Consider the following 25,651-nt stretch of genomic DNA (forward strand, 5'->3'; position numbering starts at 1 on the left):
TGGTAACTGTGGAAAGAGATGAGAGCTGGCAATTAGCCGACAGCTGAGCTGCCAGCCCAGAGAAGGAAGGGCTAAGCCAGCCCTGACACTGACAAGGGAGGGAATGTTGTCATAATGGACAACACCCACTACAAACTGATGTGCCAGAGAATTTTGAACAATCCTACATGGTACAAACGTATCCCTACTGTGCGAATTGACAAATCTAATAAAGAATTCTATGCGCTGGTAGATCAAGCTTATGGTAAACGAACAATTTTGAGGGATCTTTGGGAGCTTATCAGAACTAAACACCCTAGGATGGCTACGTTCTACAGCCTCCTAAAGATCCATAAAATTCTACTGACCCCACAGGACATCCAATAGTTTCTGGGAACGGCAGAATCTTGGGAAAATTTAAGTAGAGTAATAGACGCTTTCCTACAACCATATGCCCTTGCTATGCCCTCCTTCATCAAAGACACAGTCCATTTTCTACAAAAAAAAATTATGAATTGACCCTCACAGATGACTACATTCTGGTCGCCTTAGATATAGAAGCCCTTTATAGCTCTATCCCCAATGAACAAGGTTTGGCTGTTATACTTAGGGTCCTTTAACAGGGCTCTCGAAATGATAAGGCATTAAATGAATTCATTTTGACTGGTCTTGAGTTAATTCTTGAACATTCCTTTTTGTTTGACGACTCCCACTACCTCCAGGTGCAGGGGCGTTGCGATGGGGACATGTTGTGCCCCATCCTATGCAAACCGGTACCTGGGGGAGTGGGAGCGGTCTCTTCTCAGTGCTGAGGACCTGAGCCATATTGTAACATGGCTTAGGTACATTGACGATGCCTTCATCGTCTGGTAGGGTTTAGAGGCTATGTTGATGGAATTTTTTAATTTAATCAATATTAACAACTTAAATCTAAAATTCACAATGATACATGACAAAAGCAGCATTACTTTTCTCAATGTTTGGGTTTTTTCCACTCCTGAAGGTAAATTATACAGCACACTGTTCAGGAAAGGTATGGTCGGGAACACTGTGCTCCATGCTGACAGCTTTCACCCCACTTCACAAAAAAATTTCATACCTTTCGGACAGTACCTGCGACTTCGCTGAAACTGTTCTGATGACAATCTGTTTAAGGAGGAAGCAGGTAAACTGCAAGATAGACTGTTAGAAAGGGGCTATAGTTGGTCCTTGCACCTGGAGGCCTAAATGAGGATTTGGAAATAAGTTCAGTCCTATAAAATTTGCATAGGTGTACAGATGTATATATTTAGACATATTGATCATGAGTTTTAATATAGGAGTATCACCCTTTTTTTTAATTGATTTATTTTTTATATTATTTCACAGGTTTATTATAGTCTGAATTGCATTTAATTTCACATATAGAAACAGCCTAAGTACGTGCCATATATAACATATAATAAATAGATAGATACATCTTACCCTCTTTTTCCTAATTTTTCCCTTCCCGTCTGATTGGAATTAATAATTCTCATATGATTAAGGTCAGTATATTTACTGGCCTGCAGACATTTGTATGCATGCTTTTCTTTGCATGCATATAATTGTACCTATATATGTTTTAGATTCATTCCCTAGATTTTATATATATATTAGATATGCACATCAGTGCATATGTATTCTAGCACGGACTCCCCTGTATGTTTCCCTATGTGTGTGTGTGTGCACATGTATATGTATGTGTACACATAACTCTCTCTGTCAAGGGCTGATCCCCTGTGTGTGTGTCTTTTTGTGTGAGTATTTGTGTCTATAACATCTACAATAATCTTTTTGCTGGTAGAATGTCTGAGTAGCATTGTACTCTTTTATCTTGCTCCTTTCCCATAGGCTTTTAAAAGTTAAAAGTTAGGAGATAATATATAGTGATGGACAAACTTCCGACGGGATGTTTCGAACGCGAACAGTGAACGCGAACCGCGAACGCGGCCAAAAATTTGCGAACCGCAAAAGTTCACGGCGGACCCCATTGACTTTAATGGCAGGCGAACCTTAAAAACCTACAGGTCATATTTTCAGCCACAAAATACTTACTACCTGTGCACACATAGTCCCACCACATGGACGCTGACATAACAAAAGTATTAAGTGAATCTGGGATCGACAATGACAAGCATTCTTTTTTTATCTGTGAAATTTTGACAATTTAGGAGCGCATGAAGGCCATGGCAAGGTCAGGGCAGGCTATGAAGGGGGTGCAGGAGATGATCGGTGCCACAGTCAGGGCAGTGCAGTCCTGTCCCAGTGTGCCAACCTGTGCTCCACTGCGGTGGTCCGGAGGTGCCAGTCCAGTGCTGATCCTCAGCCATGGTGCTGGCACTGCCTGCTTATTGGCTTCTCCGCTGCTATCTCCCTCGCTGTCTGAAACCAGCACCGCGATAGAGACTGAGCACTGACACCAGCACCGTGATAGAGAGCACTGACACCAGCACTTAGATAGAGAGCATTGACACCAGCACTGTGATAGAGAGCACTGACACCAGCACTGAGATAGAGAGCACTGACACCATCACCGAGATAGAGGGCACTGACACCACACCAGCACCATGATAGAGAGCACTGAGACCACACCAGCACCGAGATAGAGAGCACTGACACCACACCAGCACCGTGATAGAGAGCACTGACACCAGCACCGTGATAGAGAGCACTGACACCAGCACCGAGATAGAGAGCACTGACACCAGCACCAGCACCGAGATAGAGAGCACTGACACCACACCAGCACCAGGATAGAGAGAGAGCACTGACACCAGCACCGTGATAGAGAGCACTGACACCAGCACTGTGATAGAGAGCACTGAGACCACACCAGCACTCAGATAGAGAGCACTGACACCACACCCGCACCGAGATAGAGAGAGAGCACTGACACCAGCACCGAGATAGAGAGCACTGACAACAGCACCGAGATAGAGAGAGAGCAATGACACCAGCAGCGAGATAGAGAGCACTGACACCACACCAGCACCATGATAGAGAGCACTGAGACCACACCAGCACCGAGATAGAGAGCACTGATACCACATCAGCACCGTGATAGAGAACACTGACACCAGTACCGTGATAGAGAGCACTGACACCACACCAGCACCGAGATAGAGAGCACTGACACCACACCAGCAATGAGATAGAGAGAGAGCACTGACACCAGCACCGAGATAGAGAGCACTGACACCAGCAGCAAGATAGAGAGCACTGACACCACACCAGCACCGTGATAGAGAGCACTGACACCAGCACCGTGATAGAGAGCACTGACACCAGCACGGTGATAGAGAGCACTGAGATCCCACCAGCACCGAGATAGAGAGCACTTACACCACACCAGCACCAGGATAGAGAGAGAGCATTGACACCAGCACCGAGATAGAAAGCACTGACAGCAGGACTGATACCAGCAACTCGCTGCGGGACCCAAAAATATAACACCACTCAACCTCTTCAAACAGGAGGGTACAGGCATATAGTACATGGTGCTTTTTTTGTACAAGGAAGTGAGCCAAAGGTAGAAAAAAGGTCTGTGTGCTTGATTAAATAAATTGTGTATAGAGTTATGCATATACATGGTCTACTTGTCAGGAATCCGTCCGTTCTGTGCGATCGGGACTCCGTTCGCGCACGCGCGTTCGTGCCGCGGGTCGTCATGGGCACACGCGTCTCCAAACGCGCGCGGGTGCATGCCGTTCGTATGTGCGCGCGGCACACGCACGCACGTGTGCACGCTAGCGCGATTGGCGCCAGTGGCCCTTTTTAAAGGTACAGCTGCAGATGTTCTGTGCTGTTCGTCTGCAGCTAGTACCTGAAGCAACCCGTTATTCTGCCTGTATCCTACCTGACACCTGACCCGGCTTCCGTTTGACTCTGCTGCCTTCTCCTGCTCTGACCCCGGCTTGTTTGACCCTTCTTGGACTGATACCTGTTGCCGAACCCCTGCTTGTTACCTGATTCTTCTGCTGGCTCCTGCTTGCTGCTGTTTCTGCTGCTCTCCCACCCAGTGATCCTTCCGGGCTTGCTTCTGCCTCTCCAGACCCGTGCACTACCCGGTCTCGATACCACAGCCAGTTTGCCAATCATCATCGGCTGCCTTCTGCTGTAGAGAGCTCCTGCATCTGAAGATCTTCACCTTCACCAGCACCTGCTGCTGCATCTGGCCAGACGCTCCTACCCCGCTGTGCTCCTGTCCCTCTGTTCCCACTTCAGAGAGACTTGAACCAGAGTCATAAGAGAGGTCTCCTTCCACCAAGTCAGACTCACCATCCGAAAAACCTAACACTACTGGTCACATGGGTTGAATTCCTCCTAGATCCATGCCTCATTTATTTTTATAAATGTGAAGTAGTCAACACTGTCGAGTGCGCTTATCTGTCACAATCCCCCCTGCGCGCTGAACATCCTTTCGGACAGGACACTGGACGAGGGGCAAGCCAACAGTTCCATTGCAAATTGGGCAAGCTCTGGCCAGAGGTCAAGCCTGCCCACCCAGTAGTCCAGGGGTTCATCACTCCTCAGAGCATCCACATCGGCCGTTAACCCGATGTAGTCGGACACCTGTCGGTCTAGGCGTTCCCTGATGCTGGATCCGGATGACACCTGTTGATGGGTCAGCTGAAAGAATGACCTCATATCAGAAGTCACCAACACATCTTCAATCCGCCCTCTTCTTGCAGACGCTGTTGGATTGGTACCCGCAACTCTTTCTCTGGGAGTGGTAATTCCTCCTCTGCCAGCGCACGCAAAAGCAGAATGCAGCATTTCTCAAAGCAAGGCCTGGAAGTGCTCCATTCTGACAGCCCTCTGTGACGGTGGTAACATTTCCCCATTTTGTGTTTGTACCGGGGGTCTAAGTACGTTGCCACCCAGTACTGGTCCTTGACCCTTATGCTTTTTATACGGGGGTCCCTGTTAAAACACTGGAGCATGAAGGCCCCCATTTGCTCTAAACTGGAAGCGGTGTGGTGGCCTGGCTGCTGCTCATCATCCAGGATAATGTCGTCCTCCTCATTCTCCTCTCCCCATCCACGCACAACAACAGGGATCCCAGAAAGGTTTAAAGCATGCTCTTCTTGCTCCTCCTCATCCTCCCCGCCACCATCCTCCTCTGACTCGTCTTCAGACTCCTGTTGTTGACTTGTCTCAGATAGAGTAGCCGCTCCTGGATATTCAACCAGCATTGCAACTTCCTCATCTTCCTGCTCCTGCTCCTCCACGGCTTGATCAATGACACGACACAATGCACGCTCCATAAAGAAGGCATAAGGTACGATGTCACTGATGGCACCATGGCTCCGACTGACCAGTTTGGTGATCTCATCAAATGGAAGTCTGCGCATGAGCAGCCACTGGCGCGGTGAAAAAAAACCAAGCTCCCCAGAACCTGTTCTGCCACAGAGTTCGTACAGGTAGTCGTTAACTGCACGTTTCTGCTGGAGCAGCCTATCAAGCATATAGAAGGTTGAGTTCCATCGCGTCGAGCAATCGCAAATAAGACGTTTGACCGCCAGATTGTGTCGCCGCTGAATGTCAGCAAGGCGAGCCATGGGCGTGTAAGATCGTCTGAAATGGGCCGAGATTTTCCTTGCCTGCCGCAAGATGTCCTGGACCCCAGGGTATTGGACAATGAATCGCTGCACGACCAAGTTTAAGACATGTACCATGCATGGCACGTGTGTAATTTTGCCCTGTTTCAATGCGCTAAGCAGATTGGCAGCGTTGTCACACACCACTTTACCAACTGTCAAATTGAGCGGTGTTAGCCACTGATCTGCCTGTGAACGCAAAGCTGAAAGGAGTGCAGGGCCAGTGTGGCTCTTGGCTTCCAGGCACAACAGCATGCACAGCATGGTAACGTCTCACCTGGCATGTCGAATAGGTTCTGGGGAGCTTGGGCGGTGCAGAGGAAGAGACGCTAGCAGCAGAAAAGGAGGAGCCAGCCGAGGAGGAGAGGGAGGAGGATGGAGTAGGAGGAGGAGAAGAAGAGGCAGGCCTGTAAAACCAAACCTACACGGGTGCCACGGGTTACATGCTTGACGGACGTCAGAAGGTTCACCCAGTGGGCAGTAAAAGTTACTGTATATACCTTCCCTGCCCGTGTTTGCTAGACCACGTGTCTGTGGTCGGATATATCTTGGCACCGAGATACATTCACTTGCCACTGAACATGGCCATATAGCTCTGGGATGCCCTTCTGTGAGAAATACTTCCTTCCTGGGACCTTCCATTGTGGTGTTCCAATGGCCACAAATTTTCGAAAGGCCTCCGAGTCCACCAGTTTATATGGCAGTAGTTGGCGGGCTATCAGTTCAAACAAGCCAGCCGTCAACCGTTGGGCAAGAGGGTTATCCGGCGTCATCATTATTTTATGCTCAAACATTTAGCCCACGGAAGCCTGCCTTTTTGCAGAAAAACGTGAGGACGGCATGATGAAAGGTGGAGTGGAGGACAATTGTGAGGAGAGAGGAGAAGGAGAAGTAGAAGACGAGGCTGGGCGGTGAGAGCCTGGAGTGTGGCTTTGTGGGTTCCGTTGCTCCCACTGGGCTCGGTGATGGCAGCTCATGTGCCTTCTTAAGGCGGTCGTCCCTAGGTGAGTGTTGGGCTTACCGCGACTTATGCGTTGACTGCAAAGATTGCAGATGGCAACACTATTGTCAGCAGCGGGCACGTTAAAAAAGCCCACACTGTGGAGCCATGTGCCGGCGTCCTGGGAGCACCAGATGTGACCATACATGGTTGATGCCTCGCTCCTGATACATTAGCAGTCTACTTTCTCCCTCCTGTGCAATGTAAGTTCCGCCTGCTTCTCCTCCCTATCTGCTGGTCCATATCTCCCTCTGAACTCCCCTCCTCTTCCTCTCTTGTGGGCACCCACGTGACATCACTAGACACGTCATCATCAACGTTACCTTCCCCCCCGCTATAATTAGAGATCTCGGAGTAGGCAGCAACAGCGGGGGCCAACCTCCTTGGGCTGATCTGGGTACTGTCGTCAGACTGCTGAGTGGCGGTTGTTGCTATCTCCTCTTCCTGATCCAATGCCACAAATGGTTGCGCATCGGAAATGTCTTGTGATGGATCGGAAAATAATTCCTGTGACTCAAGCAAAGGTATATGGTGGTGGTGGTGTTGGTAGTAGTGTCTTTGGGGGTGCACACAGCAGAGAGTGAAGAGGGTGCAGATCGAGAGGATGAGGAGGGTGCAGAAGAGTAAGGCTGAGTGAGCAACTCAACCAAGTCTGGCACGTCCTTTGACGTAATCGCACGCACCTTCTGCAATTTGCCATTTTGGCTCAAGTCTGTTGCTCCTGCCCTACCTCTACCACGCCTGCGGAAGGGCCTGCCTCTTCCTCTGCCTGTCATTTTTTAAATGACCCTGTGACAAAAGTCTCTAGAGAAGTGCAGTATGTATGTGGAAGAAGGTATATAACACCCCGCTTCAATCTGTCGTTTTTGGGGGCCACTGGTCTATCACACCAGTTATAATACTTTTTTTTTAATTGAGTTTGTCACTCTTTGTAGTATCGCTGCAGAACCGCTCAGCAGTCACAATGCTGCACAGTGGAAATGCACTATACTATGCTTTCTATATGTGCAAGTATTTTATGCGTGTATTACACCCCTATATACTGCACACCAAATAGTACACCTATACCAGTCCTTAAAAGGACCTTTGTGGACCTAGTAGCTAGTGATTTGCAGACTGTCCCTCAGTCCCTACACTGATAAAAGACAGCTGCAGAATCTGTCAGCAGTCAAGTATAATAGGCTTTCTATATTTGAAAGAAAGTATATTATACGTGTACAACCATATATACTGTACACCTATACCAGTCCTTAAAAGGACCTTTGTGGACCTAATAGTAATAGTTAGTGATTAAACTGACTGTCCCTGCTCCACACAGCGTCCTGTCCCTACACTGACAAAAGACAGATGCAGAATCGGTCAGCAGTGCACTCAACAATCAGCAGCACAGCAGTCAGCAGCAGTGCACCAGAACCCTATATACCAGTGATGGGCAACCTTTTTGGCGTGGTGTGTCAAAAATCGGCAAAAAATCGAGCATAACTCGCGTGGTGTGTCACTTCGACAAAAAAAACATAATTTTGCGCAATTTATAGTTTAAACTACAAAAATGCATAATTGCAATATATAATTGTATTTAATAAACCAAAAACAAATTATTTACCATACCTGCTTAGTAACTTCTTTGTTCATCAGTCGATTTCGTATGTTGCCCTTGATATTATTGAACTTGTTTGGGGTGCCGTGAACCAGGGCTGTGGAGTCGGCTGCTTCCAGCTCCACGTCCTCATCAACATGCCGCTCCAGCCCGCCTCTGCTATGAATATTCCTAGTGACGCGAGGGCGAAGATTATGAATATTCATAGCGGGGGCGGGCCGGAGCGGCATGTTGATGAGGACGTGGAGCTGGAAGCAGCAGACTCCACAGCCCTGCCGTGAACTGAGATAAGTGAGGGGGAGGGCGAATTCTTTAACTAACCGGCCTATTAGTGACTTTTGACGCACTAGTGACGCACATCTTAGGAGAGTTTCTTTAATAAATTCTCCCTCATTAAGCGCTTTTGCATGCTGAGCTATGGAGTGAGCAATGCTCAAACTTGCTGAGTTTAAATTTGTAGAGCCTTTTATAAATTTAAGGATGGAGTTAGATTGGCTCTTATAAAGGTGTGGCTTCCTGGAAATGTATTCCCTCCTTTCATCCTCACGTTTTTCCAAGAGCTGGGAATGATTAGTTTCAAAATGTCTATTTATATTCCACGCTCTGCTTACTACCGTTTCAGTACATAGAACGCAAAATGATCTGCCATTTTTTTCTATAATGCCATACATCTCGCTCCATGTCTCTTGAAAGGGTCGGCCACTGCTACTACCACTCCCTTTACTTAACCTTTGTTTTTTATTTTTTGGGTGCTCCATCAGTGGGCCAGTGACAGCAGATTTATAGATAGCTTGTTAGGCTAGTTAACCCCTAATTGGCTAACACAAACTCCCCCTCACTTATCTCAGTTATTGTGGGCAATCAGTCCATGGCACCCCAATAGTTGCTGATGGCGCTCACAGTTCCCCTTGGCACTCCGCTGTTCCCTGCTGTGGTGCGGTCGTAACCGGCAGTCCCAGGAGTCTGTGCCGGCCTGACTGGAGAGAGGCGCGCACTGTTCCCGCGCTCCTCTCCTGCGGGTCCTCCCTCGCCGTGCTGATGACGTGTGTGCGCACGGCACGCACGCCTTACCAGCAGCCCCTGCGCTCAGAAAGGGGTGGTGATACAGTGAGTGAGTGAGTGTGGGCGGGGAAAATCGCACGTCCCGCCCCCCGTTCCTCCAGCAGAGATTCTTTCATCCTCGGCGGCCGTGCAGGAGCCGAGGATGAAGCGCTTTGCGTGTCACCCCAAATGGCTACGCGTGTCAGCACTGACACGCGTGTCATAGGTTCGCCATCACTGCTATATACTGTACACATATACCAGTCCTTAAAAGGACTTTTGTGGACCTAATAGCTATGTCCAATTGTCCATGTGCTGAAATGTTTCAATTGGCTGGCCTGCACCCCATGATGGATGTGTCATCATGGGTCAAAGTTCTTTCACAATGTAAACGCATATGTCCGCCGTGCGAACAGCGGCAGAAGTCCGCCGGTTTGGCGAATCGCGAACACGCAAAATTCGCCACAAACCGACCGCCGGGCAAACCGCAAGGCCATCCCTAATAATATATCTTTATAGAAAATAGTAATTGTTTTTAATATGGAATTAAGTGATATTTCATGTGTGTGCCTGTTCTCTGTTCCCCCCAATTGTATATTAGTGTACATGTTCACTGTTTTCCACAGTCTTTCTCCTTTCTTGTCCTATAATATGCTTTTAAAAAATGAACAGATTCTATAACGTATCAAAGCACACAATACCCCGCCTCTCAGCTAATTTGAATCAGCCAAACCCAGTGACCTACTGATAAGGCGGTGTTATGACCTTGATGTTTACAAGTTAAAATCCCTATTTTTTGCTAGAAAATTGCTTAGAACCCCCAGACATTATATATATTTTTTTTACCAGAGAATCTAGAGAATAAAATGGCAGTGTTTTAAACAAATTTTTTTGGGAAAAGGGACACTTTCATGAATTAAAACAAAACAGTAGAGTTATCCCAATTTTTTTGATGATGTTAGGCCGAGTAAATAGATACCAAACACGTCACACTTTATAATTGCACGCACTCGTGGAATGGCGACAAACTTTGGTACCTAAAAATCTCATATGGCAACGCAAATCATAGGCGACGCTTTCAATTTTTTTTTTACGGTTACCAAGTTAGAGTTACAGAGGAGGTCTAGTGATAGAATTATTGCTCTCCCTCTGACGATCATGGCGATACCTCACATGTGTGATTTGAACACCGCTTACATATACGGGTGCGACTTCCGTATGCGGTTTCTTTGCTGAGCGAGCTCGCGGTCACGGGGGGTGGTTTGAAACTTTTTTTTTTATTATTTATTTTATTTATTTTTATATTATTAAATTGTGTTTTTAAAAAAAATAAAATGTGATCACTTTTATTGCTGTCACAAGGAATGTAAACATCCATTGTGACAGTAATAGGTGGTGACAGGTACTCTTTACGGAGGGATTGAGGGTCTAAAAGACCTCCAATCCCTCCTTTGCACTTCAAAGTATTCAGATCACTGAAAACGGTGTATCTGAATACTGTATATTTTTTTTAATCTGGCGCCATTGGCAGCTGAGTAAACAGGAAGGGACGTAGTGACGTTGCTTATGTGTTTACATCAAGGAGACTGGAACAAAGCTGTTTCGGGTTCATTCCAGTCTGTCACTAGCCCCGGAAGCGCTGGATCGTAGATCGGCCCTCCCGTGCCACCGGGAGGCCCGGGAAGAGCGGCGGGGCCCTCCCACTCCTCGGGGATAACAAGCGAGCGACTTTTAGCCGCATTGGTTGTTATCCCTGGAAAGCTGATCGCCCGCTCTAAACAACGGTACCGGGATGATGCCTGCAGCTGCGGGCATCATCCCAGTATAACCTCCTAAAGCCGAGTACACACGCCGGGAATGGGTTAAGGCCAATTTCACATTGCTCCACTTTTATTACCATGGGCTAGTTTTTTTCTTCCAGTCACTTCATTCACTTTTTATGTATCTTTTTTTAGCACATCTTCTCACACCTCACGTTTTGTTGTAATCACAGGCAACCCCACACTGCACTTTGGAATGTTCACTTTTCCTTCTTCTTTCCCCATTTTGTGTTTTTTTTGGGGGGGTCTTTGTATGTTTTTCATGTGCTTGCGTCCACTTCTCCCTTTTGCCACCCTTTTCACTCTCATCTAACATATTCCTGCTCTTCACTTTTTCCCCCTTTTTTAATTTTTTTCTTGATTACACACTTTGTGTTTTCCACACATTTTCACTTTTTTTTTTATCACAATCAGATATTTTATCTCTTTCACTTGATCATACAGTATATACGTTTATCTATTAATAGCTCTTAATAAAGCAAAATTTTTAATTTTTTTTTATTATTTTATATTCCAGCAGTGGTTTGCCGTGAGGGTCAGGGTTGATCCTGCCGCGGCCATCTTTTTCCTCCATGGGACCCCCCTCTTTTTCTCCCCCCCTTCTCTATTGGGGGCATCTACGCGGCCTCTCGTAGGCCTTTGGGTTGGTTGCAGCACGTGCATCCCTTCTGCCATGTGCAGTGGAGCACGAGTGCTCGCCGCACCAGTTGGATCCTTTGGCAGCTTCTAGGCACAGTAATTAGGAGGCTTTTTTTGCTGAGCCGCTAGTGGTAAATATATCTCAACTATAATGATTGTTTGTACAAGTATAAATATATATAATGTCTTTGATAGTATTGTTTCTCTAAATTATCTCATTGTCACAATGTACAGTATTTCTTTTTAGAGTTCCTCCCTTTGTATTTCCCCAGAAGAAGACCTCTATTTATATGGTCGAAACACGTTGGGTTGGGGTTCACAGTATGACTATCCTTTATATACCATGCTATGTTTTTCTATGTGTACTCACGGCTGTGTTATCATGTACATGTTTTAGCTTCATGTTCAGAGCTCTTGTTTTAATACATTAATGTATTTTTGTATTTTTACTAAAAAAAAAAAAAATTATATATTCTAAGAAAGAAAGAAAAACTTTTTCGAATGAATTTTTGCTAGCAATAAAACCCAAGATGGAAACCTTTCCATTCCGTGTATATTCGGGATGTGCAGCGCCTTTGATCTCATTAATAGCATTGCCTTTCCTTTCTAAACTACATATTTACTAGCCGCCATCACTAGTTAAAAAAAATAAAAATATTGCATCATTTGTAGATGCTATAACTTTTGCACAAACCAATCAATCTAAGTTTTTTGGGATTTTTGTACCAAAAATATGTAGAAGAATACATATTGGCTAGACATGTGCACTGCAGAAAAATGTGTTTGTATTCGTTTCATTCGTTTTTTCCGTAAATGTTAAAATTTGTAAATTCAGAAATTCGTCAATCAAAAATTTTGAAATTCGAAAATTCGGAAATTCGAAGATTCAGAAATTCGAAAATTCAGTTCAAAATTCTTAATTGGGAAATTTGGAAATTCGGAAATCCAATAATTCGGACATTCGATAATTCTGAAATCTGGAAATTCCGAAATTCTGAAATCCGAAAATTTGGCTGTTAGTGAACATAACGAATACGAATTTATCTGAAGTTACGAACCCGAAATAACGAATACCGCATCTAAACAAATGGAACGAAATGAATTAATAATAAATAATAATAAAAAGTAATTTGTTATGGTCCATTCGTTATTTCAGATAATTCGTAACTTCGGATAAATTTGCATTCATTACGTTCACTAACAGCCATTTGAAAGGATATTCCAATACCTATAATTTAATAGTTTAGTAATAGTTAAGTTATTATTAGTTAGTTATTATTTCAGATTTTCAAATTTTAAGGTTTTCAAACTGTCAGATTTATGTTTTTATTTTTGAGTTTTTGTTCTTTTGAATTTTCGTATTTTCATTCTTATTTTCGGATTTATGAATTTCTGACTTTTTGGATTTTCGAATTTCCGAATTCTTTAAACCACTTGATCGCCCCCTAGTGGTTAACCCCTTCCCTGTCAGTGAAATTTTTACAGTAATCAGTGGATGTTTATAGCACTGATCGCTGTATAAATGCCAATGGTCACAAAATGTGTCAAAAGCATCCGATGTGTCTGCCATAATGTCGCAGTCCCAATAAAAATCGCAGATAAATAATAAAAATGCTATAAATCTATCCACTATTTGGTAGACGCTATAACTTTTGCGCAAACCAATTAATATATGCATATTGCGATTTTTTTTTTACCAAAAATACGTAGAAGAACACATATTGGCCTAAACTGAGAAAAAATTCGTTTAAAAAAAAAAAAAAAAATGGGCATATTTATTAAAGCAAAAAGTACAAAATATTGTGTTTTTTTAAAATATTTACACTCATTTTTTGTTTATAGCGCAAAAAATAAAAACCGCAGAGATGATCAAATACCAACAAAAGAAAGCTCTATTTGTGTGAAAAAAAGGACGCTAATTTTGTTTGGGTGCAGCGTCGCAATTGTCAGATAAAGTGACGTAGTGCTGAATTGCAAAAAATTAGCAAAAAAACGCAAATCGCAAAAAATTCAGCAGCCAAATCTTCCGGGGCTCTGCGCCCCGAGCCCACCCTTTTTTGAAGCCTATTAGAGCCTCTGGCTTTAATCACGTGCTTCAAAAAAAATACACCCCCCATAAGAATCCATGGTCTGGCGTCCTGTATGAAGAAGAGGGGGCTGGACACATAGATACGAGGGGGGGGGGGGCGGCGCTCCTAACGGACAGGCTGCCACTGCTTTAGACTGTTAGCCCCCCGGTTCACACCATGCGGTGCAGGGAACCGCATGTGACTTTAAAACAGGAATTGAACCACATTCCTGTTCAAATCACGTGCAAATCTTCAGCAGGGCGATTTGAGCCACTATTCTGCATGGATCAAGTCACACCACATTCACACCAAAAATGTGCAGGACCCTATTTTTAGCTATACCAGAATCCTGTGATCATTTTTTTTGGGGGGTTGCAAACAGTACCCCCACTTCCCCTGGTCAGTCGGTCGGGTCTGGAGCACTTACCCCATGGTGGGCAACGCTTCTCCTGGGCTCCGCCGGTGGCTTTCCCTGCTCGGCAGCGGCGGTCCCTTCCCCTGCTCTTCATGGGCATCGCAGCAGCTTCCGTTTCCTCCCTCCTCAACGGCCAATTGGGATGCATCTCTTTTCGGCCAATCGGACACGGCTTACGTATGCGGGCGCGGCTTACATATGCACACGAGCACAGAGGGATGGGGTGCTTCAAAAAAAAAAATCCTTATTTATTTTTATTTTTTTACACTGCCCCTTAAAAAAAAAATTCTGATCACTTTTATTGCTGTCACAAGGAATGTAAACATCCCTTGTGACAGTAATAGGTAGTGACAGGTCCTCTTTATGGAGGGATCCGGGGTCTACAAGACCCCAAACCCCTCCTCTGCATTTGAAAGTATACAAAACGCCAAGATCAGCGTTTTTGAATACTTTTGATCTCCGTTGGCTCCGGAGTAAACTGGAAGTGATGTTGTGCCGTTGCTTCGGGGTTACTGCATCCGAGACATGATCAAAGCAGATTTCGGCTTTCTTTGGAGTCTCCGGCCAGCCGACCTTCAGCTCTAAAAAACGGTACTGGGTGAAGCGTGCAGCTGCAGGCATCACTCCGGTACAACCACTTCAGCAAAATGACATACAGGTACGTGATTTGGCTTTAAGTGGTTGTTTTCCTGGAGTTCCGTTTTAAGGTTTTCTTGCTAACCCAGCCAAATAATAGGCAAATTAGGTAGTTAATTTTTTCTAACATGGCTGTTGGGGATGTCAAGAAAGACTCCTTCCATTCAGAATCTGAAGGTCCTTGCTGAGATCTGAAGTCAGTGGTCTCCAAACTGCAGCCCAAGGGACAGATGCCGCCCTTTGCTTGCCTTTATCTGGCCTTTGGGGTACTATTCCTCCCACAGATACGAGACACTATTCTGCCAACTGACACCAACAATGGGACACCATTTCTCCCATTGACACCAACAATGGGGCACTATTCCTCCCAATGGTACCAACGATCGGGCTCTGTTCCTCCACCTAATACCAAATGGAATGTCTACTCCCACTGATGCCAGGAAAATGACTCCCACTGGCCACTATCCGGCCCCCCTAAAGGACAATAAATTGACTTAGAAAGTTTGGAGACCCCTGATCTAAGTTTAAAAGGCTTTCTCGATCTACTGTATGTCCCTCACAATAACTCTCTCTGAAACCCTCACAGTAACCCTGCTTGTAACCCCTAACACCAACCCTCAACGTAACAACCTGTAACTCTTAGCCCTTGTACACACGGTCGGACATTCCAACGGAAAATGTCCAATCGGACCGTGTTGTTGGATAATCCGACTGTGTGTGGGCTCCATCGGACTGTTTTCTGTTGGAATATCCGACGGACAAAGTTTTAGAGCTGGGCTATAAAACTTTCTGACAACATGATCCGTAGAGAATTCCGATTGGACAAAGTGCCACGCATGCTCAGATCAAATTCCTAGACCAAAACTATTGGCTACTAGCCTGAATGTAGTCCCGTCGTAACGAAATAACGTCATCACGTTACGTACGATCGGATTTTCCGACAACTTTGTCCGACCGTGTGTATGCAACACCGGCTTCGGACAAAATTCGTCGGACAAAATCCGACGGATTTTGTTGTCGGAATGTCCGACCGTGTGTACAAGGGCTTAGAGCTGGGCTATAAAACTTTCCGACAACATGATCCGATTGGACTTTGTCCGATTGTGTGTAGAGAGTTCTGATCAGACAAAGTGCCACGCATGCTCAGATCAAATTCGTAGATCAAAGCTATTGGCTACTAGCCTGAACATAGTCCCGTCGTAACAAAATAACGTCGTCACGTTACGTACGATCGTATTCTCCGACAACTTTGTCCGACCGTGTGTATGCAACACAAGTTTCGGACAAAATCCGTCGGACAAAATCCGATGGATTTTGTTGTCGGAATATCCGACCGTGTGTACAAGGGTTTAGGCCCTATTCACACCTGAGCGTAGCGGAAACGCGAATTTCCCACACGCATTTTTTGCATGTTTTTTCACTTGAATGGGCTTCCCTATGTGCAACAAAAGCCCCAAAGTAGCTCCAAGATCTTTTCGGTCACAGAGCGCTGGAAGATTTTTCCTCTGTCGTTTTGGCACATTTGTAGTGTGTTATGTCAAGGGACACACACATACAGCAAAATACATGTCTGCTAGCTGCGCTCGGGGTGCCATTAACAATTAATGCCACCACGAATGCAACCCGCAACTGCACCCGAGACACATGGCAAAATGTATATTTTTGTGTGTTTTGTGGCATTTAGGAAACACGCATGTAACTCTAAATCAAACCCTTCCTGTAACCCTGATACTAAACCGTCTTGTAAGCATAACACTAACCCTCCCTGTAAGGCTACATTCACACTGGTGATTAAGGCTGGTGTGAACTGTAGCGGCAGTTCCTGTTGTGGCTTTTAGCGGCTGTGTGCGGCCGCCGCCACCTTTCACTATAATGACAGGTCATTGGCAGCCGCACCTATTCTTGACTCTTTGCACAGCCAGCGATTACCTGTATCCAGCAGAAATCACTGCAATGTAGCCCAACTCTAACACTAACCCTTAATTTATTCTTAACAGTACCTCTCCCTGTAACCCCAACACCAACCCTCCTTGTAACCCTAAAACTAACCCTCTTTGTAACCCTAACCCTTACACTAACCTTCCTTGTAATTTGCACACTAACCCTCTCTGTTATCCTTACTCTCACACCAACCCTCCCTTGAACTCTTAAACCACCCCCCACACCTGTAAAGTTAACCCTCCTTCTAACCCTAATTCTAACTCTCATTGTAACCCTCCTTGTAGCCTTAAAACAAACTGTCCCTGCAACCCTAACACTAACTCTCACACTAACCCTGGTTGTAACCGTAACATTAGCCCTCCTTGTAACTCTAACACTAAACCTTCCTCTAAATCTAACACTTACCCTCCTTGTAACACTAATGCTAACTCTCACAGTAACCCTCCTTGTAACCTTAAAACTAACCCACTCAGCAAACCTAACCCTCACTCTCACACTAACCCTTCTTGTAACCCTAGCCTTCCTTATTACTCTCACACTAACCCTCCATCCCCCAGCACTAAAACTCCTTGTAACCTTAACACTAATTTTCATACTAATGCTAACTCTCCTAGTAACCCTTCTTGTAACCTTAAATCTAACCCCCTCAGCAACCCTAACACTAACGCTCACACTAACCCTCCCTGTAACCCCAACACCAACCCTCTTTGTAACCCTAAAACGAACCCTCTTTGTAATCCTAACACTAACGCTCACACTAACCTTCCCTGTAACACCAACACCAACCCTCCTTGTAACCCTAAAACTAACCCTCTCTGTAACCCTTACTTAAAATGAATCCCCTGTAACTAACATTAACCCTCCTTGTAACCCTAATTCTAACTCTTATGCCTGTACACACACATTCCGACCACAAAATCCGTTGGATTATTTCCGAACAGATTTTGTCCTAAATTGGTGTTGCATACACACGGTCGGACAAAGTTATTGGAAAATCCAATCATTCGGAATGTGATGACGGGACTACGTTGAGGCTAGTAGCCAATACATTTGGTCTGGTAATTTGACCTGAGCATGTGTGGCACTTTGTCCGATCGGAATTCTCTTCAAACGATCGTAAAAAGTCCAATCGGATTTTTTTGTCGGAAAATTTGAGATCCTGCTCTCCAATTTTTTCCGTCTGAATTTCTGACAGAAAAAGTCTGATAGAGCCTACACACGATCGGATTTTCCAACAATATAATCCGATCGGACCTTTTCCGTTGGAAAATCCAACCGTGTGTACAGGGCATTACAGTAACCCTCCTTGTAACTCTAAAATGAACCCACCCAGCAACCCTAACACTAACTGTCACACTAACCCATCTTGTAACCTTAACACTAACCCTCCCTGTAACACTAACGCTAAACCTTCCTGTAACCCTTACACTAACTCACACACTAAATCGTTTTGTAAATCTAAAACTAACTTCTTTCGTAACTTTATCATTAACCCTCCTTGTAACCCTAAATCTAACTTCTGTACTAACCCTCATTGTAACCTTAAAGTGATGGTAAAGTTTAGTTAAAAGAAGAAAAAAAAAAAACATGTTATACTTACCTCCTCTGTGCAGTGACATTGCACAGGGCAGCCTGGATCCTCCTCTTCTTGGGTCCCACACTGGCGCTCTTGGCCCCACCCTCCTGATCATACAGCAAGCAGCTTGTTATTGGGGCACCCGAGCCGAGCTGTAGCTCCGTGTGTCCATTCTGACACGGAGCTGCCGTTCAGCCCCACCCACTCTCTCTACTGATTGGCTAACTGACTTTGATTGACAGCAGCGGGAAACAATGGCCCCGCTACTGTGTCTCCACTAATCAGGAGGGAGAGTCCCAGACAACCAAGGGACCCGTGGACATCTCCAGATAGAGAGGGGGCTTAGGGGGCTTTGTATCTGTCTTATTATCTAAATCCCATGTTTTTGAATATAGACAATATAGTCCCCCTGAAGAAGACCACGACTCATCTGGTCAACACACGGTGGGGCATCTTCTAGGGCAGGTTCAGAATTGTAATGGTTACCCTGTATATAAGTACAGTGTGCTTTTGTAAACAGAGCTCATATTTAAAAAAATCTTTGTGTGATTTTAATAATTTGTACAATAAAATATATCCTTTTATATCCACGATTTCTTGACACATTTTCTTTGCTGCTAGAAAAACCTCTGGGGATTTTTTTAATCTTTCGCTGTGACATTTTTTTGGGGTGCATAGCATCCCTATTTCCTTTTGTGTGTCCCTAGAGTCTAGAAGATCTTAAATCTTCTATTTTGATGAATAGGTGTAAAAGGGATTTGTACAAAGTTCTGGTCTTCAGGTAAAAATGCTGGCTGGCAGTCATCTCATTAGCATCACTAGGAAGGGATTTACTAAGTCTGGAGAAGCTGTGTATAGTAACCAATCAGCTTCTAACTTCAGCTTGTTCAATTAAGCTTTGACAATAAAACCTGGAAGCCCATTGGTTTCAGCCTGCAGTAAATGAGATGGCTGCCAAACAACCAGTTAAGGACCGGGCCTTTTGCTGACATTTGTTGTCTACAAGTTTAAATTAGTATTTTTTTGCTAGAAAAACATTATTGTAGTGGCGACACTTTTGACAAGGTGTCCGCTATGTACAAATTTAGTTTTTTCCTCAGAACAGTAAAGGGGTTCTGAGGGTTGATTGTGAAGATTTAACTTTGGCCTCAGTTTGGCTGGGCTGTGTTAGGGTTCTGTCTGGTCATGCGTACAGTTAGGTGCACATGACAGGACCAGAACCAGGCCTGGTTGGACGCTTTGAGTATCAGCGTTCCCCGGAGCCAATCAGTGGGTGCGTTTGGCCCCGCTGAGGAGTCTGGGGAAGGGTACTTAAGAGGCTGAAGTCGCGTGTTCGGGGTTCGTTAGGCCAGAGCTGGCTGTTCCTGAATTTGGACCGGGGTAGCCCCATAAGGGGTCCCGGTTACGGGAGCGTGTGCCGCAACATGGTCAGTTTGACTAGCCCCATTAGACCCGCATGGTCTGGGGTAAGAATCCATCTGTTCCCGAGTCTCGGGAACCGGCTGGTCCAAGGCGCAGTAACTGTCCAGGTGTTCTCTCGGCTTGGAGGGGCACCGCAGCCTGTGTAAGTGACCGGGGGAGGACTCTTCGGAGAAGGGCCAACAAGCTGGCATCCTGAGAAGTGCCTGGTTGCTGGGTTGTCAGGGACACTGACGAATCCACGCTTTTCCAGTACTGCCAAGGAGACCGAGAACTTTTCCAGGTACCGAGGAAAGGTTCTTGTTCACTTTTGGTTGCAAACTTATTCAAGGTCAGAGACTTTGCAAGTTGCGGATTAAAGTGCTGACTGCCATAATCTCTGGCTAGAGATTTGTTCAGCTTTGAAGCGCCCATTAGAGACTTTCTAATGATTAGCAGTTCTAGGTGCCTGAGTTTCTTCACCCTTGCCCTCTGTTCCCATAGGAGACTGTGTTTGTTGGATGTTACCCCTGCAAATAAAAACCTTTTCTAAAGGACTTTTATGGTGTCAGCGTCCAAAGTCATTGGGTACTAACTCTGGGAACCCCTAGACATGGAAAAACCAGCCAAGCGGAGGTAACCGGTAAGCCCAAAAGTCAAGGCCACCCATCGAGGGTTATGGCCGCTACACGATCTATATATATTTTTTAGCGGAGACCCTAGAGAACAAAATGTCGGTTGTTGCAATATTTTAAATTACACTGTATTTGTGTAGCGATCTTTCAAATGCAATTTTTTTAGAAAAAAATACACTTTCATTAAATAAAAAAATTTAGCACAATTTTTTGCCAGGTCAGCTTAATGTGAACGTGGGCTAGTTACCGCCCTGATCAGCCACAGGACCTGTGTAATTAACCCCTTCAGCCCCAGAAGGATTTACCCACTTGCTGACAGGCCATTTTTTGCGACACGGCATTGTGGTCACTTTAACTGACAATTGCACGGTCGTGCGCCGTTGCACCCAAACAAAATTGATGTCCTTTTTTTCCTCACAAATAGAGCTTTCTTTTGGTGGTATTTGATCACCTCTGCGGTTTTAAAAAAAAAAACTGACAATTTTGGGAAAAAAAAAAATTGTTTACATTTTGCTATAAAGCATTTCCAAAAAAAAAAAAAGTGAAAAAACAAATATATTCATCAGTTTAGGCCCGTATGTATTCTTCTACATATTTTTGATTTAAAAAAAACCCAATAAGTATATATTGATTGGTTTGCGCAAAAGCTATGGCATCTACAAAATCGATAGCTTTATGGCATTTTTTAATTTATTTTTTACTAGTAATGGCGGCGATCAGTGATTTTTAGCGGGACTGCGACATTGTGGTGGGCAGATTGGACACCTAACTGCCATTTTTGACACTTTTTTTGGGAAACAGTGACATTATTACAGTAATCAGTGCTAAAAATATGCACTGTTATTGCACTAATGACACTGACAGGGAAGGGGTTAACATCAGGGGCGATCAAGGGGTTAAATGTGTTCCCTGTTTGTGTTTTATAACTGTATGGGGGACGGTGCGACTGGGGAAACACACAGATCTGTCTTCCTGCATAGCAGAGAGACAGAATCTGTGTGATCTCCCCTGTCAGAACGGAGATTTGCCTTGTTTTCACAGGCAGACTCCCGTTCTGTCACCGCGGGGAACAATCGCGGGTGGCCGGCAGACATCGACCCTACCGGACCCGCTGATTGGCACCCCCTGCTGTGCAATGGAACTGCGCGCATGTCTCCGGCGGGCACAAAATTGAGTTCACGAGACGACGTACACCTACAGCGATTCGCGGGAGCGAGCCAACCTGTCGCAGTATAATGATGGCCGCTGGTCTGCAAGCGGTTAATATGTGTTTAGTTTTTAAAGGGACGAGGTGACAACCCCAAGAGATGTTGGCTCAGATATTACACAATTCGTGTAAATCTGGTGCCTGTTCAGTTATTTGTGTGTTCACAAATGTTGAAAAAAGGATCAGCCCATGCTGCAGCCTCTTACCTTGTGACTTGCTACAAAGTTACAATGCACAGTCTGATCACTGGGGGAGAGGAAATGCTTTCATCATCGGAGCCTAGGCAAAGTCATGGATTGGAGCTGGAGAATGGCTTTCCGAGGATAAAAAGCTTTTCAGAAAAGTGATAATGTTACTAAATTTTGTTCATTCACACTGACAGGTCCACTTTAAATGTTTCAGTATTACAGGGATTTGATGAGGTCTGGTCCCGGCCTTATGATCTGCTTTGGGGGTCCATTCTTCATATCTGATATAATACTGTACAGGGATCCGAGCATGCAGGATAACGGTGAGAGAAATATTCACATTTATCTGTATTTATTCTTTCCTGCCTCCCAGACTTTATCTTCTCCTCCTTGTCCTGGTCTGTACATTCTCCTTCCTCTCTTTAGACCTCGTCTCCCTGATGACCCATTAATGTCTTCAGTTTCTCCAGGGTCATTTAATAAGGAGCATGTATTATCATAGACGTGTTCACTTATCATCAAAACATTTCTAGATTATACAGTCAGTGTGAATTGTTAATCTTTCCTTTTAAATTGGTATTTAACTCCTACAAGCCTTTATTTCTTACAAATCATTAGGAATGATTTTCTGAGGTTGGACATACACTATACAATCTGATAGTAGGATCTCCTTTAGATCAGTCTGTATTTCGCCCTCAACAGTCCACGGAAACTGCTCTCTTTAAACTATCAAATTACCTACTAACGGCTAAAACCAGCGGACACTATTCCGTACTACTTCTCCTGGATCTCTATGCTGCCTTTGGCACAGTGGACCACCCCCTCCTCCTCAACAAACTCGACTCCTTTGGTCTCCGTGAATGTACTCTTCGCTGGTTCTCATCCTACATATCCCACCGCTCCTTCAGTGTCACTTACAACTTTACTTCCTCCTCTCCTCTTCCTTTCTCCGTTGGGGTCCCCTAAGGTTCTGTTCTTGGACTTCTCCTTTTCTTAATCGACACCACCTCCCTTGGTCAGTTGATTGCCTCCCACGGCCCTAAATATCATCTCTACGTTGATGACACACAAATCTATCTCTCCAACCCCCAGCTCTCTCCATCTCCTCACGCATCACCAACTTACTAGCAGACATATCAGCCTGGATGTCACATCACTTCCTCAAACTCAACCTATCCAAAACCGAGCTCATGATATTTCTTCCCTCAGGTGCCACTTCCCCTGATTTCTCTGTCAATATCAATGGCTCAACTATCAATTGTCCCCCTGCGCCAAGGTCCTAGGTGTAATCCTGCACTCCGAACTAACCTTTCAGCCACATGCTATCGCTATCCAAAATGTGCTGCCTCAACCTCCGCAACATCTCCAAGATACGCCCCTTCCTAACCAATGTAAAACTAACAGTACTGGTGCGCACAAACCTCGCCAGTTAATTACTAATCTTATAGTTCTAGAAAGCCGCTCACATGTAAAAAAGTGTTCTCTACACTCTTAAATAATCAGAAAAAAGAGGGGGGGTTATGTGGCTCTACCTAAATATAAGTGAATCCTATAATTCTTATTAATCTCAAACCAATTAATATCCCAAAGTATAAGGGTAAAATAAATAATATGGTATAGTGAATAAAGCTATTAAATAAACAAATACATAAATAAATATAAATAATGCATACAATGCAATAGCGTTCCAAAAAATGTGCAAATATATGGTGGTGCAAACAACATGCACAAAAGTAAGATAAATTCCGTAAATAAATATATATAAAAAAAAAAACCTTAAAATATCTTATGATATGTTAATCCAATCAAAGTGCAAAAAAATAATTAAATATATGAATAAATCCAATCTTGATAAAGTGCAAATCAGTTCCAAAGTTCACCAGTGCAAAGTGCAAAAAATAATATATGAATGAATCCAATCTTCATATGGTGCAAATAACTTCCAAAGTTCAAATGATGACCATGCAATGTGAACAACAAGTGAAAATCCACGGATAATCCACCCTTCAGTGCTCAGAGTGCACCCCTTGTTTCCCGCAGCCTCAAACCTCTATACAAGGTCCCAAGGGACTGACGCTCTATAGGCAATGGACTGCAGTCTCGCACCTCCTCCAATCAGTAATCTTCAAATCGCCAGCGCACAAACTCCCATATGAACGGATTACATAATGAAGAAAGAGAGTAGGGGGCCTCCAACGTGTAGTATAATTAAAATACTACTTTTTCCTTCCTAACCAATGTCACCACAAAGCTTCTAATCCACTCCCTGGTCATCTCCTGCCTTGACTACTGCAACTCCCTCTTCATTGGCTTGCCTCGAAATAGGCTATCCCCACTTCAGCCCATAATGAATGCTGCTGCCAGGCTCACACACCTCACAAACCGCTCAGCGTCTGCTATACCCCTCTGCCAATCCCTCCATTGGCTGCCACTCAACCACCCAATTAAATTCAAGATACTAACTATATCTTACAAAGCCATCCACAACCTGGCCCCAGCTACATCACTAACCTAGTCTCAAAATACCAACCTAATTGTTCTCTTCACTCCTTCCAAGAACTCCTGCTCTCAAACTCCCTTGTCACCTCATCCCATTCTCGCCTTCAGGACTTCTCCAGAGCCTCTCCCATTCTGTGGAATGCTCTACCCCAATCTGTCCAATTTTCTCCTACTTAACTCATCTATTCAGAGAAGCCTATCTGGCTCCCACCTAACAACTGTACATTTATTTTCTCCATCGGCACATCGTCCACCATTATTACTGGTTGTATCTCTTGACCTTCCCTCTTAGATTGTAAGCAAGGCCTTCTGATTCCTACTGTATTAAAGTGGATTGTATTTGTACTGTCTACTAATCTCCCATCAACTATGTGGTACATGGGCCTTCCTGATTTGATTCTAATTCAGTGGGTTGTTAAGATTTGATCTCTTCTTTTAAATATACCTTATGTAGCTAATGTTTAGATAGGACTTTTCTGGCATTCTGCTTACACACTCACATACACTATATTGCCAAAAGTATTGGGGCACTGGCCTTTACAGTCCAGGCCCCATTAGCTAAACAGGGAGGGTCCAGGGCAGCTGTATTGTTCATTTCTGCCTAAAAGAATGAATGGATTTTTACTAGACCACACCCCCACTTCTACCTGCTAACCAGGACCTAAATTAGACCCCCCTGCCCCCTATCAGGTCAACAGAGAGGCCCAGAAGGTGGGAGCATAGGTGGTACTTTTTCATTCATTTTATGGTAGTTGGTGGATAAAGTCAGAGCCACTGTTCCACTGCACCCCTTTGTAGGTGGGGTTGGGGGATTCCTCATCAGCAGGGCTGTACAGGGCCCCATGATTTCTAACAGCGGCCTTGCCAGTCTTAGCCCTTGTACACACGGTCAGAGAATGTGTCCTATCGGACTGTGTTGTCGGATAATCCGACTGTGTGTGGTATGCATCGGACTGATTCCGTTGGAATATCCGTCGGACCCAATTTTCCAACTTGTTGGAAATATTTTCCGACCAACTGGTTCGATCGGACATACTCCGATCATGTGTAGAGAATTTTGATCGGACCAAGTACCACGCATGCTCAGATCAAATTCCTACATCAAAGCTATTGGCTACTAGCCTGAACGTAGTCCCATCGTAACGAAATTACGTCATCACGTTCTGAATGATCGGATTTTTCGACAACTTAGTCCGACCGTGTGTATGCAACAGTTTCAGACAAGATCCGATGGGCAAAATCCGATGGGCAAAATCCGACGGACAAAATCCAACGGATTTGGTTGTCGAAATCTCCGACCGTGTGTACAGGGGCTTAGACCATAGGGTTCAATATTGAGTTGGTACACCTTTTGCAGCTATAAGGCTGTAGCACCCGGGAGTTTAGACAG

At 44.7% G+C, this 25,651-nt stretch overlaps 1 protein-coding gene across 1 annotated transcript in view; it reads right to left on the reverse strand.

Annotated features, from left to right (window-relative positions):
* The window catches only part of LOC143926917 (odorant receptor 131-2-like), a 28,575-nt gene extending 6,524 nt beyond the window's left edge, over positions 1 to 22,051 (reverse strand). Inside the window, exon 1 of the mRNA XM_077450951.1 lies at positions 21,781 to 22,051. The gene's annotated coding sequence lies outside the window, so the exon portion shown is untranslated. The remainder of the gene's footprint in view (positions 1 to 21,780) is intronic.
* Between the last annotated feature and the right edge of the window lie 3,600 nt (positions 22,052 to 25,651).

Source organism: Lithobates pipiens, unplaced genomic scaffold (genome assembly GCF_037356315.1).
Source record: "Lithobates pipiens isolate NorthernLeopardFrog02 unplaced genomic scaffold, aLitPip1_a1.2 Scaffold_23, whole genome shotgun sequence".
NCBI lineage: Eukaryota > Metazoa > Chordata > Amphibia > Anura > Ranidae > Lithobates > Lithobates pipiens.